Source organism: Oryctolagus cuniculus, chromosome 11 (assembly GCF_964237555.1).
Source record: "Oryctolagus cuniculus chromosome 11, mOryCun1.1, whole genome shotgun sequence".
Lineage (NCBI taxonomy): Eukaryota > Metazoa > Chordata > Mammalia > Lagomorpha > Leporidae > Oryctolagus > Oryctolagus cuniculus.
The window spans coordinates 69,430,026-69,447,342 of record NC_091442.1 but is presented as its reverse complement, the minus strand read 5'-3'; the positions used below and the strand labels follow the sequence as shown (position 1 = coordinate 69,447,342).

At 37.7% G+C, this 17,317-nt stretch overlaps 1 long non-coding RNA gene across 1 annotated transcript in view; it reads left to right on the top strand.

Moving 5' to 3' along the window:
- Positions 1–17,317, top strand: part of LOC138844388 (uncharacterized) — a 239,295-nt gene that overhangs the window by 172,173 nt on the left and 49,805 nt on the right. The window contains exon 3 of the long non-coding RNA XR_011380151.1: positions 4,731–4,827. This is a non-coding gene — a long non-coding RNA (uncharacterized lncRNA). The remainder of the gene's footprint in view (positions 1–4,730; positions 4,828–17,317) is intronic.

Genomic DNA, 17,317 nt, shown 5'->3' with positions numbered 1-17,317 from the left:
TCTTTCATCTATTGGAACTGTATTTGTAAATAAAATATTAGGAAATTTAAATTAGTTTTTCAATGATTTATAGTTATTTATTATCCTTAATTATTTTGACACTCAATTTCCCCAGAATTAGCCAATGAAAATCTCTTTAAGCTGTCTGTCCTTTTGGTAAGACCCATACTTTTTTGAGCACTTCTTTGCTTTCCAGACTCAAATTTAATTCTCCCTGTCCCAATGCTGAACTCAGCCTTTTCTTTAAGGTATCTTGCTTCCTTTTAGTGGAAAATGGTATTGGTCACTAGAAGATGGTATATATGTATATGAATGTACTATGGTTTGAATGTTTATGTCCATTCAACATTCACATTGAAATTTTATCCCCAATGCAATACTATTAAAAGCAGACTTTTAGGAGGTGACTAGGTCATGAGGGCTCTTTCTGATGGATGGGCTCTTATGAAAGGGCTTGAAGGGGGCTGGCATTGTGGCATAGCGGGTAAGCCCTCTGCTTGCATCATCAGCATCCCATTTTGGTGCCTGTTTGAGTCCAATCTATCTGCCTCCTAATGGCCTGGGAAAAGTGGTGGAAAATGGCCCAAGTGCTTGGGCCCCTGCACCAACGTGGGAGACCTGGAAGAAGCTCTGGGAACCTAGCTTCAGTCTGGGCCAGCCCCAGCCATTGCAGCCATTTAGGCAGTGAACCAGCAGATGGGAGAGCTCTCTGTGTCTCTCCTTCGCCCTCTCTCTATGTAATTCTGCCTTTCAAATAAACAAATGAATAGATCTTCTTCAAAAGAAAAAAACTTGATGGAGTCTGTCCTTTCACTCTTCCACCATGTGATGGCACAGTGCTCATCTCTTCTTCCATGTAAGGACGCAGGGAGAAGGAGCCATCTTGGAGGTGGACAACAAACCCTTTCCAAATGTGCTAATGCTTTATTGTTGGATTTTCCAGCCTCCAGAGATGTCAGAACTAAATGGCTGTTTGCCACTATTATCCTAGTCTAAAGTATTTTTGTTAGAGCAGGCCGAATAGACTAAGACCCTGTCTATGTATATGAATGACACCTGAGGCGAGAGCGCAATTAAACAAAAAATAGGACATCTGCTCAGTATTATTGCGTCATTGGCTAACTAGGGTGTTTGAATCCTTAACCTTATCCCAGCCAGGTCCTCCCACCACAAGGAAATGCATTCATGGAGCACTTTTTAGTCTATGAGGAACTTTCACAGCATTATCCTTGTTGATAGAGCTAGAACATTATCGTTATCATCAATTTATAGATGAGGAAACTAAAACTTTTAGAAGTTCAGTGAGTATTTTAGGGTCCTACTGCTAATTAAAGACCTGAAATCTCAAGTCTGGTGTTGTTCATGTTGTTCCTCACTTGGCATTTGTGCCAGTGTATTGGTCCCTGAGCATGGCCAGACACGTCTCTCAGTTTAGATAATGCAGAGGGAAGTCAGGAGTTCCCTCCACATCTGTGTGAATACTCATTTGCAGTTCACCCCACACCCACACGTGCGATATGTGAGAATTGAGCTATCTGATCACTTTGTTTATTGAATAATACAGCTTCTCCTCCTTTATTACTGTTCAAAATAATGTGGTAAATAACACTTTGAAATCCATCAACTTGAAGACAACTCTAGAACTAATGAGAATATGGCATTAGTATATATGCACATTGTGCATCTTTAATAATCATATCACAAGGATTCCATGTCTAATCATTCATGAACATTAAATAAAGCCTGGCCAAAATGCAGGTTATGAAAACATTACATTTAGAACACAATCTGTGATCTGGAAGCAATGATTTTTAGAGTATAGTGTTATTATGGAAAATATATATACATATATATGTCTATCTTACCTAATATCATTCTCTATACTCAAGTCATGTTGAATAAAATCATTCCTATATCTATATTTAGCTGTGGTTTTATAACACTGACATACATATGAAAGATAGAATTTTATGTGACAGTTGTGAAAAACCATGGTTTCTAACATTTGCATCACATTTCACTTAGGAGAAGATCTTCCATGAGCACAGAAAATTGATTTGATTTATCTAAATTATGGGGCAACCACAAAACCCCTCAGAGCTCCTTTTACAGAGTGGCTTTGTTATAAGAGGAGTATGGCTCTCCTTTAAGGAAAAAACTGTATCTTTTATAATCTAAATAACTGTGTCCCATGCGTGTTTCCTGGTTTGTAACATTATGGTTATTCTTCCTTCCTCTAGTCTAGAGGCAATGTTTTGCCACTCCTTGATTCTGTACCTGCGACAAACAATGCTAATAAATTTTTCCTGATTTTCTCCTACCATTGATGATCCTTTCCATCATGGTTGGTTCATATGCAGTCTCTTAGATTATGGGGGGGATATAGTTCAACAGAAAAAGTATAGTATTAGGAGTCTGGACACTTAGGTAATGCCTCACCTTTACGTGGAAATGTCTGTGTAATTTGAGCTAGTTACTTTATTTCTCTAGGCTTCAGTTATACTCCATCATCATCAGTAGTAAGAGTATCATCATCATGATCATCGTGATAATATGGTCCTTCAAGTTCCTCAAGTGCTGAAATTCTGGCTTCTATTTCAGGTGAAAAGTCATGTTCTCATTTTTTTTTAATTAATTTTTTTTTTTTTTGACAGGCAGAGTGGACAGAAAGAGAGAGAGAGAGAGAGAGAGAGAGAGAGAGAGAAAGGTCTTCCTTTGCCGTTGGTTCACCCTCCAATAGCTGCCGCGGCCAGCATGCTGCGGCCGGCGCACCACGCTGATCCGATGGCAGGAACCAAGTACTTCTCCTGGTCTCCCATGGGGTGCAGGGCCCAAGCACTTGGGCCATCCTCCACTGCACTCCCTGGCCACAGCAGAGAGCTGGCTTGGAAGAGGGACAACCGGGACAGAATCAGGCGCCCCGACCGGGACTAGAACCCGGTGTGCCGGCGCCGGAAGGCGGAGGATTAGCCTAGTGAGCCGTGGCACCGGCTCATGTTCTCATTTAATAGTAATAATTTAATAAGAAGAATTCCTCCGCTCTACCTGATTCTTGTATGTGCCTATATGCACACAATTATGGGCCTCAAATAAAGGCAGATATTATGATTTTCACTAAGAGGGCCAGGAAGTCCAAGTGGGAGCTCAGTTCATTTGCTCATCAAATATTTATTGAGATCTTCCCACAAGCCAGTTATATTTCTAAGCACTGCAGATCCAGCAGCGAACAGGACTATTGAAACACTCTGTTCTTGTGAGGCTTCCATTTTAGAGTGTGAGGTGGCATAAACAATAAACATGTAAAAATGAAAAAATACAATTTCAAACAATGATAAATGCTATAAAAAGTAAGACAGAACATTGGGATGGTGAGTGGCCAGGTATTTGGGGATGAACTATCAAGTTAGAATTCTCTGAGAAGGTGACAGCTAAAGTGAAACCTCTGGCCAGCCACACAAAGGTCCTATGACAGAAGTTTCACAAAAAGGTTCAGCAGAGGTAACAAAAGATTTGCTGAGATTGCTTTGTTTGCTGGAAGAAGAAAACCAAGGCAGTGTCACTGAAGTGTAGTGAGTGGTGGGAGAATTCTTGCAAATGAGGTCCGAGACGTAAGCTGGGCAGATGAAGAGTTCATCTCAATGGGACACTTTTTCCACAGGAGGCAGGAATAGCTCTTGCAGGTCAGGGTTTTGCTCCTTTGCAGACAGTCAAGTGCATCATTAATGTGGAATCAAGTGATAGCAACCATAAGATCAGCTAAGAAATCATTGAGGTAAGATTCTTTTCCCAGAAACTGTAAGTCTAGTTGGAGATCCATGTTTCAGCCCAAGACATGCACTGTGACTTTGCTCTGAAAAGACCAATTACGTTCAGCAAAGGAAAAGAGAGAGAGAGAGAGAGAGATGGCTGCTGCTACTGCTGATAGATGATGATGATGATGATGATGATAGGTGGACAAAGTTGGGAGACAGAGAGAAAAAGAGGGGGGAGGAGAGAGAGAACACTACATGATAGTTGATAAAAAATTAAATTGTTCAGCCCACTTGGAAGGCTGTGGAAAGCACTTTACCTCTCTTGACATCTGTTTTGACAATCATAAAATGAAGACTTAGACAAGGTAATCTTTTTAGTCTCTCGCCCACTCTAAAGTGGAACTGTATATAACCTAACAAATTTCTAAGATTTTTTTTTTTTGCTATTTAGGTTATCTCTGCCATATTAGACTTGAACAAAACTGAGTAACAGTTTTTCTTTTCTTAAAAAAAGACTTGTTTATTAGAAAGTCAGAGCTACAGAGAGAGAAGAGACAGAAAGAGAGATTGTCCATCTGTTGTTTCACTCCCAATATGGCCACAACAGTCAGGGCTGAGCCAGTCTGAAACCAGAAGCCTGGAGCTTCATCCAGGTCTCCTACATGGATTCAGAGGCCCAAACACTTGGACCATCTTCCACCGCTTTTCCCAGGCAATTATCAGGGAGCTAGATTGGAAGTGGAGCAGCTGGGACACAAACAGGCACCCATATGGCATGCCAGCGTCGCAGGTAATGGCTTTACCTGCTATACCACAACACCTGCCCTGAATAAGAGTTTTTCTAAAGTAAGACACAGTTTACACTATCCCCAGTCCTTTACCTAAGCAACTGACATTATTCAGATGACTCATTTCCATTAGCACATACACTCTCTTTAAATTTCATGGTGTGATCTTGACATTCATATTTTTGAACAGGTTAAATTAAATACTGGATCCTATAGAATTCCACTGGACACCAACACTCCTGATTATGCAAGGCTGAGGAAACTTTTTTCTGCCAAGGGCCACTGGGGTATGTATAACTTAATAATTTATTTATACTTGTAATATATTTCAATTATAAGTAGCTATATTTATATTTATAATTTGAAGGTCATACTAAATTATCAACTTGAAATTAACCTGCTATTGATTTATTGAATTTCAAGTCCCACCTGTGATTGCCTTAGGCAGACCAAATGATTTTTTTTATTTAATAAATGTGAATTTACAAAGTGCAACTTTTGTATTGTTGTGGCTTTCCCCCGAACCTCCCTCCCTCCCACGGCCCTCCCTTCTCCCACTCCCCCTCCCATCCCACCCTTCATCGAGTTTCATTTTCAATTACCTTCATATACAGAAGATCAACTTAGTATACACTAAGCAACGATTTCAACAGGCTGCACTCACACAACCGCACAAGGTATAGGGTATTGTTCGACTAGTATTGTTGTCTTTAAGCTTCATAGTAAAGCACGTTAAGGACAGAGATCTTACATGGGAAGCCTGTACCCAGTGACTCCCGTTGTTGATTTAACAACTGGCACTCTTATTTATGACGTCACCCGAGGCTCTTGCTGTGAGCTGTCTAGGCTATGGAAGCCCCTTGAGTTCACTGACTCTGAACTTGTTTAGTCAAGGCCATATCACAGTGGAGGTTCCTTCCTCCCTTCAGAGAAAGGCGCCTCCCTCCTTGATCGCCTGTTCCTTCTGCTGGGATCTTGTTCACCAGGATCTTTCATTTAGGTTGTTTTTGCCACCGTGTCATGGCTTTTCATGCCTGAGACTCTCATGGGCCTTTTAGACCAAATGATTTTTGTGGGTCTTATATAGCCTGCAGACTAGATGTTCCCCACCCTTGAATCAACTGGGAATCCACAAATCTCATTTATTACTAGTACATCAAGAATCATGCAGCCTCAACTATCCTCCCCCTCCTCTTCACTTTTGAAGTCCAAAGACAGCATTCACCAGTTTCCAGACATCCAGGAGCTCCCATTCTGTAAAATTCCCTGTATATCAACCATCTAACCCGTAGTCCTAGTACTTTGACAATTCTGAGTTCCTGAGGGTCAAGCCCACCTGAAAGTAAGCTCTCTGAAAATTCTTAATCTAGGTAGGATTTCAACTGTTTTCTACCGATTCCTAATCTACTTATATGACCTTGTCATCTGTCTTCATCATAGAGAATATTAAGGAAAATCAATAGATTCTTATTTTCTCTGTAAGTTAGGTCTAATAAGAATATTGTTTATGATTTTTATGAGCTTCAACTGTTTCTGGCCACTTACCTTTCTCATAATACAATTTAGTCCATGTTATTCTTCAGTGTGTCTTCAATATGTGTTTTTCCTTTCATAGTTTGTTTGCCTTGTAATGCCATTTTTGAGGCAAATGATATTGAAAAGATAATTCACAAAAGGAGAAATACAAATATGGAAAATATGGGAATACATGGATCACCTTACTGATAGTCAAAATAACACAAAATTAAGGCAATGAAAAGATATAGCTGCCTATCAAATTGGAGAAGTTCAAAAGCTTGTTTAGGTGAAGGTGAAGGGACGTAAATACTTTCCTATTCTGCTTGTGGGAAAATAAAACTTATATAACCTTGCTATGAGACAACATTTGAGTTACCTCTTTAATTTGACTCTTACCATTTAAATAATTTATCCCAAGAAAATAATCAGTGGAGTGCACATAGTTATGCCTAGAAAGATATTTGTCATAGGACTATTAATAATTCAAAACAATCTAAACCTTAAGCATCAGGGATTATAAATTAGGTAAAATGAATTACGATACATTCATTCTATAGAATATGACAAATTTGCTAAGTTTATTTACTTACTTATTTGTAAGACAGAGCAAGAGAGTGACAGAGACAGAGACAGACGGGCAGACAGATGTTTCCCATCTTCTGATTGACTCCCCAAATGCCTACAATAGCTGGAGTTAGGCCAAGCTGAATCCAGGATGCAAAAACACAATCCAGGTCTCCCACATGGACCCAAGTACTTGAGTCATCACCTACTACCTCCAAGTGTGCATGCACATTCACAGGAAACTGGAACTAAGAGCAGAGCCTGAACTGAAACCCAAGAATTCTAATATGGGATGTATCGCAGGTGGTATCTTAATCACTACACCAAAAGTTACTCCACCTATTAAGTTAGAAGGTAATTATAGACAAATATTTAATAATGGAAAGAAATACAGATTTCAAACTTAGGCTTATATTAATATCCAGTTTTTACATATATCTCTCACACACGCATATATATACATAAATAATTTAATCATGTACAATTGTGACCCATGCATACATTTGTGTAGGGACACACAGACACACAAGGGTATTTTGAAGGTCACACAAAATGTCCATTGTCTTTTAATTGTAATTCTTGAAAAAGTTCATGGAAAATTTGTATTATGTAAGATTGTGCACATATTTCAAAATCCCATTGTGCCAAAGTAAGCTTATCATTTAATTCCATTTCTTTTTCTACACTATCCTTTTGAAGTACCTTCATATCAGCCACGGCCTCTATTCTAGATGATTTTGTTAGTCTACCTAACAATCATTTTCCTTTTTCTTATTATATAGTCCTAACTTAGTTTTCTCTTCCTTTCCCACTTACTTGTGTAGTAAATTCTAAGTTAAACCAATCATAGTAAAACCCTATTCTTTCAGTTCTGGACAGTGTTCGTGGGCATGCATAAGGGTTGCATCTAGGAAAGAATCCCAACTCGTATAGAATCCTGATGAAAGGACGGACTGTCACTGTGTGTTTTACCTTATAAGAATTTTTTCCCTGAGTTTCCAATGTTCTTCACTCTTTTGTGTAAATCCACATTTCTGTCTAGATTTTTTCTCCTGAAGTTGTTTCTTTAGTATTTCTTTTACTGTGGGTCTGCTAGAGATGAATTCTAGCTTTTATGAATCTGAAAATTCTTTATCTCAAATTCACTATTAAAACTATTGCTGAATATAGAATACTGTGTTGAAATTCTACTTTAAAGACTTTTATACACTGTCATCTCACATACACTGTCTCCAACAAGTAATCTTCTATCATCCATATCCTTCTTCCACCATATATATTATGCCTTTTTCCTAGGGTTGCTTTTAAGATTTTCTTTTTAACATTTGTTTTTTGCAAATTAATAATGATGTCTGGGAGTGTTTATTTTCATTCCTTTGTGGTTGAGATTTACATATCTTCTTGGATCTGAAAGTTCATAATTTTCATGAAATTTGGAAAATTTTCTAGCATTATTTTTTTTTCAAATGTTTTTCTTGTTCCTCTATCTTTGTCTTCTCATTTGGAGACCCTAATGACACATATATTAGCCTTCTTGAAGTTGTCATGCTGTTTGCTGATGCTATGTTCATTTAAATTTTTCCTCTCTTTGAGTTTCATTTTAAATAATTCCTTTCGATTTATGTTCTAAAATTCATTAAACTTTTCTTCTACAATGTCTGATTTACAGTTAATCCCATCCAGTGTATTTCTCGTCTCAGAAAATGTAGTTTTCGTTGTTAGAAATTTAACTTGGGTCCTTCTTGAACTTTCCATATTCTACTTTTGGATGCATAGACTATAATTGTAATAACTCTTTTAATGGCATTGTTTCCTAATTTTAATACCTGCATCACTTCTGGGTCAGTTTATTAATTTTACCTTTCATCATAGATCATGTTTCCCTGCTTTTTCATGCCTGGCAATGAATGACTCAGTCCTGCATACTGTGAATTTTATCTTGTTGGGAGCTGCATATGTTGTTGTTGCACTTATAAATATTTCTCAAAACATGTCCTGGCATTCAACTAAGTTATTTGGACAGAATTTGGTCCTTTAGGTCTTATGTTTAAGATTTGTTACATGGCACCAGAACAAGTCTATGGCTAATTATTCCTCACTATGAAAGCAAACCCTCCTGAATACTTTACAAATGCCCTGTGAATTGTAAAGTTTTCCATTCTGGTTATTGGGAACAGGTCCTGTTCCCAATCCTGTGTTATTGGACATTGCTACCTCTATTATTTTTTTTTGTAAATGATTCTTTCCTCAGATTCATGTGGCTTTCTCACACATGTGTGCTGATCAGAACAATTAATGATAGAGGAGGACTGTCTGCAGACTTCCAGAGTTCAATATTTGTGCAAATGTCTCTTCTCTGTAGTCAGTCATATGAACTCCAGTCACCTTAATTTTCTCAGATCCTCACATCTGTCTCATCAACTCAGACTTGACCTAGATTCTCCTTCCCTGTACTGCAACCTGGAAATTATCCCAAGGAAGTAATCTGGGGAAAATCCTTAGGCTTCTCTCATTTTTAAAACTGCCTCTCATGGAATCCTGTCCTTAATTGCCTGATGTCCAATTTCTTTCTTTGTTGTTGTTGTTCTTTAATTTGACAGTTATAAGGAGAGAGGGAGAGACACAGACAGAGAAAGAGATCTTCCATTGGCTGGTTCACTCCCCAGATGGGTACAACTACCATGGCTGGGCCAGAGAGAAGCCAGGGGACAGGAACTTCATCCAGGTCTCCCATAGAGGTAGCAGAGCTCAACATTTGGGCCATATTCTGCTGCTTTTCCCAGGCCATTAGCAGGGAGCTGGATAAGAAGTGGAGCAGCTGGGACACAAACCGGTGTCTGTATGGGATGCTGGCTTTGCAGATAATGCTTTACCTGCTGTGCCACAACACTGGCCTCTGATGTTCAGTTTCTTAAAACATGTCCATCTGTCAGCTTGTTTCAGATGAGAGAATAGTCTTCTTTCTTTAACTTTCTAGTTTTTTCACTTTTTAAAAATGTTCTTTTAAATTTCAGCTCATTAGAGAAACTTCTCATCAGAGAAAGCCATATTGATCTTTTTAGGGGCCTCCCATTTGTCTTCATCATTTACAGTGAAATACTTCTATAGATGCTCATTCTAACATTGAATCTAACTGCAGTATAATACTCAGAAACTACCTTCCATTTAGATTTATCAATATTTTACCACACATTTACATACCTCTGAGTTTCCGTTTGCTTGACCACCTAACTTTGTGGTTAAGCAAGGCTGTATGACTAGCATAATGAGCAGGCTATGAGTATAAGTTACATGTGTTACTTTTGAGTGGAAGATTTTAAAGGAAGGTATGAGTGCTTCATTCAATCTCTTCCCTGTTACAGAGAAGATTGACATAATGAGTTGAGACAGCAACATCGACACATTGTGAGTATTTCATTAACCTGAACCCTGAAGTATAGCTCTCTATTAACATGTCCTTCAGTATGCAATACAACAAAGAATAAATACTTCTTGTGTAAAATTACTGAGAGCTTGAAGTTAATGTGTTCACTTAGTAAACCCTGTCTGATTAAGTTCTGAAATAATATACATCTTTTCTACAAAAATATTTTATTAGTAAGTTGTAGTAATAGAATTTCAAATAGTTTTCAACCACTTGGAAATGGCAATAATTTGTTAAAGCCACTCAAAAATAATTTTAGAGCAGAGAAACAATGTTATTACAAGGTATATCGAAAATAGTTACAATAAGACTACTCTTATAAAAATATATGAGATATTGCAAAATTTGTATGCAAAGAGTTGTTAATAGGTGATTGTATTCAAAAATAGAAAATACACAATAATAAAACAGCTTAGTCCAAGTATGATTTAATATTAGGAAATATACTAATATAAAGCATGCATACCGAAATGTTGAATAAGAAAAATAGTCTTCACAGAGGCTAAAACAAAATGTTGTGATCTATTTTAAAAAGCTGAAAAATTAGTAAGTGGGGACTAGAAGGTGCTTCTTTAAAATGATAATGAAAATTATCTCAAATCAACTACTAATATCATCTTTAATAGCTTTCTCATTTTAAAGTAATGAAAATATAGCAACTTCCTCCGTCAGCATAACTATTTACCTTTTTTTCTGCTAATTTCAGCCATTATAGGACAATAAACAGCAAGAAAGTAGGGGCAAGCATTTGGCCTAACGGTCAGGACACTGGTTGGGACACCACACTGGAGTACCTGGGTTTGAGTCCCAGCTCTGGACCATGATGTAAGCTTCCTGCCAATGCACATCCTGGGAGGTAGCAGATGATGACTAAGTAGTTGAGTCCCTAACCACCCACATGTGAGACCTGGATTAAGTTCCTGGCTCCTGGCTCCAGGTTTCAGCCTGACCTAGCTCCAGCTTCTGTGAGCATTTAAGGAATAAATCATTTTTGGATGGGATCTCTCACGCACACGCTTGCTCCTCTTAAATAAATAAATTTTTAAAGCAAACCATCATTACTTGGAAAATCTGTTGTCTAGAAATCTTAAATAGAATCAACTGAAAAGATTTTAGAAGCAATTAAAAAGTTCAGTAATGTGCCTATAAATAAATAAAGATGAGGTTTTTATATTCCAGACAGGAACACCTTAGAACAAACAAAGGCAAATTGTCAGATAGCTCAAAAATGTGCCTCTGGATAAAATTTTTGGGGACACTTGCAGAGACAGAAACAATAGCATGAGATGTTAATTTAATACTGCCCATCATATTCTGAAAACACACATAGAGGCACAGTTTGGGGAATTGTCAGACACCACAAGAGTTCTCCTGGCCATAGAGATATGGAGCTTACAAACTGTGTAATTGGAAAAGCACTAATCCCTTTCTCAACAAGCATGATCAAGATTATGATAAGAATTTAACCTTCATTACTATGCTACCACTCCAGTATTCACGATTTGAGGAACATTAGCCCTTTTTTTGATATTATTTGGGATTGTGGAAGATTCTATTTTGCCAAAAATGACCACAGAAATATGTATATTCCATATGTTCTTTTACAAGCCTGACACACCATATCAAGTGTACAGTCTATTTAGCCTCTCTTTGAACCAGAACCTCCATAATTCCAATAAAATACAGAAGTGATCCAAGTGGTTTTCAAGGATAGTTCATAAACAGGACACAGCTTCTACCTAACTCTTCTTGGGAAGCTTACATTGTGAAAACCAGCTGTGAGGAAGGCTAAATTAGCCTCCATGCAAAGACCACATATAGAAGTCAATATGGAGAGAACTAAGCACCGTTCCCTACCCAGTAAATGACCAGCATCAACTACCAAACATATGAATTAATGAGACTTCAGTTGATTCCAATCTTTAGCATTTGAGTTCAAGATATCAAGGAGGAGCAATAAGCTGTGTCCTACCCAATTTATTTTCTTTTTTTTTTCAGAAAGCTTTTATTTAATGAACACGAATTTCATGGGCACAGCTTTAGGAATATAGTGGTTCTTCCACTTAAACCCACACTTAAACCCACCCTCCCACCCCCACACCCATCCCACATCCTACTTCCTCTCCCAACTCATTCTTCATTAAGATTCATTTTTAATTATTTTTATATTCAGAAGATCAACTCTATACTAAGTAAAGATTTCAACAGTTTGCACCCACTCAGACACACCAAGTATAAAATACTGTTTGAAGAAAAGTTTCACATTTAATTCTCATACTAAAACTCACTAAAGACAGAGGTCCTACATGGGGAGTAAGTGCACAGTGACTCCTGTGGTTGATTTAACAATTGACACTCTTATTTATGTCAGTGATCTTGACATGAGCTCCAAAAGCTATAGAAGCCTTTTTAATCCACAAACTCCGTCATTAATTAGACAGAGCCATAAGCAAAGTGGAAGTTCTCTCCTTTCAGAGAACAGTACATCCTTCTTTGATGGGCCCTTTTTCCACTGGGATCTCACTAACAGAGATCCTTCATGTAGATCATTTTTGCCACAGTGGCTTGGCTTTCCATGCCTGAAATGCTCTGATGGGCTTTTAAGCCAGATCCGAATGATTTAAGGGCTGATTCTGAGGTCAGAGTGCTGTTTAGGGCATTTGTCATTCTATAAGTCTGCTGTGTGGTCTGCTTCCCATGTTGGATCATTCTCTCCTTTTTAATTCTATCTATTGTTATTACCAGACAGTTGGTCTTATTTATGTGATCTATTTGACACTTAATCCTATCTATATGATAAGTTACACACTTAATATGATCACTTTAATATGTAACATGGAATTAGTACCACCAAGCTTAATGAGATTTGGTGTCCAATGGCAAGTTTTTAGCTTTACCCTTAGAAGCAAATCCATGGGAATGTGTGCCAAACTGTACATTTCCTCCCTCTTTTATTCCCACTCTTATTTTTTACTGGGATCTATTTTCAGTTGGATTTAAACACCTAAGAATAATTCTGTGTTAGGTAAATGGTTCAAACAATGGTATTAAGTATAAAAAGAAAATAGTAAAAAAAAATAATAAACTGTTCCTTGACAGTCAAGACAAGGTCTGTTCAAGTATTTGCTTCTCATAATGTCAATTTCACTTCTAGGTTTCCTTTTAGGTGCTCTGTTAGTTGTCACAGATCATGGAGAACATGTGATATTTGTCCCTTTGGGACTGGCTTATTTCACTCAGAATGATGTTTTCCAGATTTCTCCATTTTGCTGCAAATGACCAGATTTCGTTTGTTTTACCACTGTGTAGTATTCCATAGCACATATCCCTAACTTTATCCAGTCTTACACTGACAGGCATTTAGGTTTATTGCATTTATTAGATATTGAGAATTGAGCTACAATAAACATGGAGGTGTAGATAGTGCTTTTATTTGCTGTTTTAATTTCCCTTGAATAAAGTATGAGGAGTGAGATGTCTGGGTTGTATGGTAGGACTATATTTAGATTTCTGAGGTATCTCCAAACTGTCTTCCATAGTGGCTTTACCAGTTTGCATTCGCATCAACAGTGGATTAGGGTACCTTTACCCCACATCCTGGCCAGCAATTGTTGTTTGTTGATTTCTGTCTGATATCCATTCTAACCAAGGTGAGGTGAAACTTCACTGTGGGTTTGATGTGCATTTCCCTGACGTTAGTGATACTGAACATTTTTTCATGTGTCTGTTGGCCATTTGGATTTCCTCTTTGAATGGGGAAAAGTTGGAAGCATTTCCACTGAGACAGACAGGGATGCCCACTCTCACCACTGCTATTCAATGTAGTTCTGGAAGTTCTAGCCAGAGCTATTAGGCAAGAAAAAGAAATTAAAGGGATACAAATTGGGAAGGAAGAACTCAAACTATCCCTCTTGGCAGATGATATGATTCTTTATTTAGGGGACCCAAAGAACTCTACTAAGAGACTATTGGAACTCATAGAAGAGTTTGGCAAAGTAGCAGGGTATAAAATCAGTGCACAAAAATCAACAGCCTGATCTTCTGTTAAAAAAAAAAAAGAAATTATATCAATTCCCAACTTGACTCTCACTGGGATTAAACATGACAATAGGTCTGATCTGATTTCATCATCATTTAAAAAATCATCTATTATTTTTCACTTTATGTTTCTGTGTGGGAGCAAACTGTTGAAATCTTTACTTAATGTATGCTAAACTGATCTTCTGTATATAAAGAGAATCGAAAATGAATCCTCATGTGAATGGAAGGGGAGAGGGAGTGGGAAAGGGGAGGGTTGTGGGTGGGAGGGACATTATGGGGGGGAAGCCATTGTAATCCATAAGCCATACTTTGGAAATTTATATTCATTAAATAAAAGTTAAAAAAAAGAAAAAAATCAACAGCCTTTGTATACACAGACAATGCCATGGCTGAGGAAGAACTTCTAAGATCAATCCCATTCACAATAGCTATAAAAACAATCAAATACCTTGGAATAAACTTAACCAAGGACGTTTTAAAGATCTCTACTATGAGAATTACAAAACCTTAAAGAAAGAAATAGAAGAGGATACCAAGAAATGGAAAAATCTTCCATGCTCATGGATTGGAAGAATCAATATCATCAAAATGTCCATTCTCCCAAAAGCAATTTATAGATTCAATGCAATACCAATCAAGATACCGAAGACCTTCTTCTCAGATCTGGAAAAAATGGTGCTGAAATTTATATGGAGACACAAGAGACCTCGAATAGCTAAAGCAATCTTGTACAACAAAAGCGAAGCTGGAGGCATCACAATACCAGATTTCAGGACATACTACAGGGCAGCTGTAATCAAAACAACATGGTCCTGGTACAGAAACAGATGGATAGACCAATGGAACAGAATTGAAACACCAGAAATCAATCCAAACATCTACAGCCAACTCATATTTGATCAAGGGTCCAAAACCAATCCCTGGAGTAAGGACAGTCTATTCAATAAATGGTGCTGGGAAAATTGGATTTCCACGTGCAGAATCATGAAGCAAGACCCCTACCTTTCACCTTACACAAAAATCCACTCAACATGGATTAAAGACTTAAATCTACAACCTGACACCATCAAATTATTAGAGAGCATTGGAAAAACCCTGCAAAATATAGGTACCGGCAATGACCTCTTTGAAAACACCCTAGAAGCACAGGCAGTCAAAGCCAAAATTAACATTTGGGATTGCATCAAATTGAGAAGTTTCTGTACTGCAAAAAAAACAGTCAGGAGAGTGAAGAGACAACCGACAGAATGGGAAAATATATTTGCAAACTATGCAACTGATAAAGGGTTGATAACCAGAATCTACAAAGAAATCAAGAAACTCCACAAGATCAAAACAAACAACCAACTTAAGAGATGGGCCAAGGACCTCAATAGACATTTTTCAAAAGACGAAATCCAAATGGCCAACAGACACATGAAAAAATGTTCAAGATCACTAGCAATCAGGAAAATGCAAATCAAAACCACAATGAGGTTCCACCTCACCCCAGTTAGAATGGCTCACATTCAGAAATCTACCAACAATAGATGCTGGAGAGGATGTGGGGAAAAAGGGACACTAACCCACTGTTGGTGGGAATGCAAACTGGTTAAGCCACTATGGAAGTCAGTCTGGAGATTCCTCAGAAACCTGAATATAACCCTACCATTCAACCCAGCCATCCCACTCCTTGGAATTTACCCATAGGAAATTAAATTGGCAAACAAAAAAGCAGTCTGCACATTAATGTTTATTGCAGCTCAATTCACAATGGCTAAGACCTGGAACCAACCCAAATGTCCATCAACAGTAGACTGGATAAAGAAATTATGGGACATGTACTCTATAGAATACTATACAGCAGTCAAAAACAACGAAACCCAGTCATTTGCAACAAGATGGAGGAATTTGGAAAACATCATGCTGAGTGAAATAAGCCAGTCCCAAAGGGACAGATATCATATGTTCTCCCTGATTGGCGACAATTAACTGAGCACCAAAGGGGAAACTTGTTGAAGTGAAATGGACACTATGAGAAACAGTGACTTGATCAGCTCTTGTCCTGACGGTTGATGTACAATGTAATACTTTATCCATTTTAGTATTTTTTTTTGTTCTAGTACCATTGGTTGAACTCTGTAATTAACACACAATTATTCTTAGATGTTTAAATTTTAACTGAAAAGTGATCCCTGTTAGGAATTTGGAAAACATTATGTTGAGTGAAAAAGCCAATCCCAAAGGGACAAATACCACTTGTTCTCCTTGATAGGTGACAACTAACTGAGCACCAAAAAGGAAACCTGTTAAAGTGAAATGAACACTATGAGAAACAGTGACTTGATCAGCCCTCACCCTGACTGTTGATGAGCAGCTTAATATGTTATCCCTCTTAGTATATTTTTGGTTGTTCTACTTAATACTTCTGGTTGAATACTGTAATCAATACACAATTCTTAAGTGCTGAAACTTAACTGAAAAGTGATCGCTGTTAAATATAAGAGTGGGAATAAGAGAGGAAGAGATTTGCAATTCGGGACATGCTCAAGCTGACTTACCTCAAACGGTAGAGTTAGAAACATACCAGGGGATTCGACTTCAATCCCATCGAGGTGGCATGTACCAATGCCATCTCACTAGTCCCAGTGATCAATTTCTGTTCACAATTTTTTTTGTTTTTTTTTCCATTTTAATGCTTTGTTTTTATTAATTGATTTAGCTGCTAAGTAATCATTTACAGAAGAGAAAACCGTAGCACAGAAGGAGTAGGCTCAGGTCACTCAGATAGTGCTAGAACTGATATCATAAACATGCGGTGTAGTCTACAATGTTTCTTCAGCTGCTACTCTAACTGCAAACATTGTTTTTCTTTTTTTTATCTTTTATTTAATGAATATAAATTTCCAAAGTACGACTTATGCATTACAATGGCTTCCCCCCCATACCGTCCCTCCCACCCACAACCCTCCCCTTTCCCACTCCCTCTCCCCTTCCATTCACATCAAGATTCATTTTCGATTATCTTCATATACAGAAGATCAGCTTAGTATACATTAAGTAAAGATTGGTTGTAGATGTTTGGATTGATTTCTGGTGTTTCTATTCTGTTCCATTAGTCTATCCACCTGTTTCTGTACAAGTACTATGCTGCTTTAATTATAACCGCCCTGTTATATGTCCTGAAATCTGGAATTGTAATGTCTCCAGCTTTGTTTTTGTTGTACAAGATTGCTTTAGCTATTCAAGTT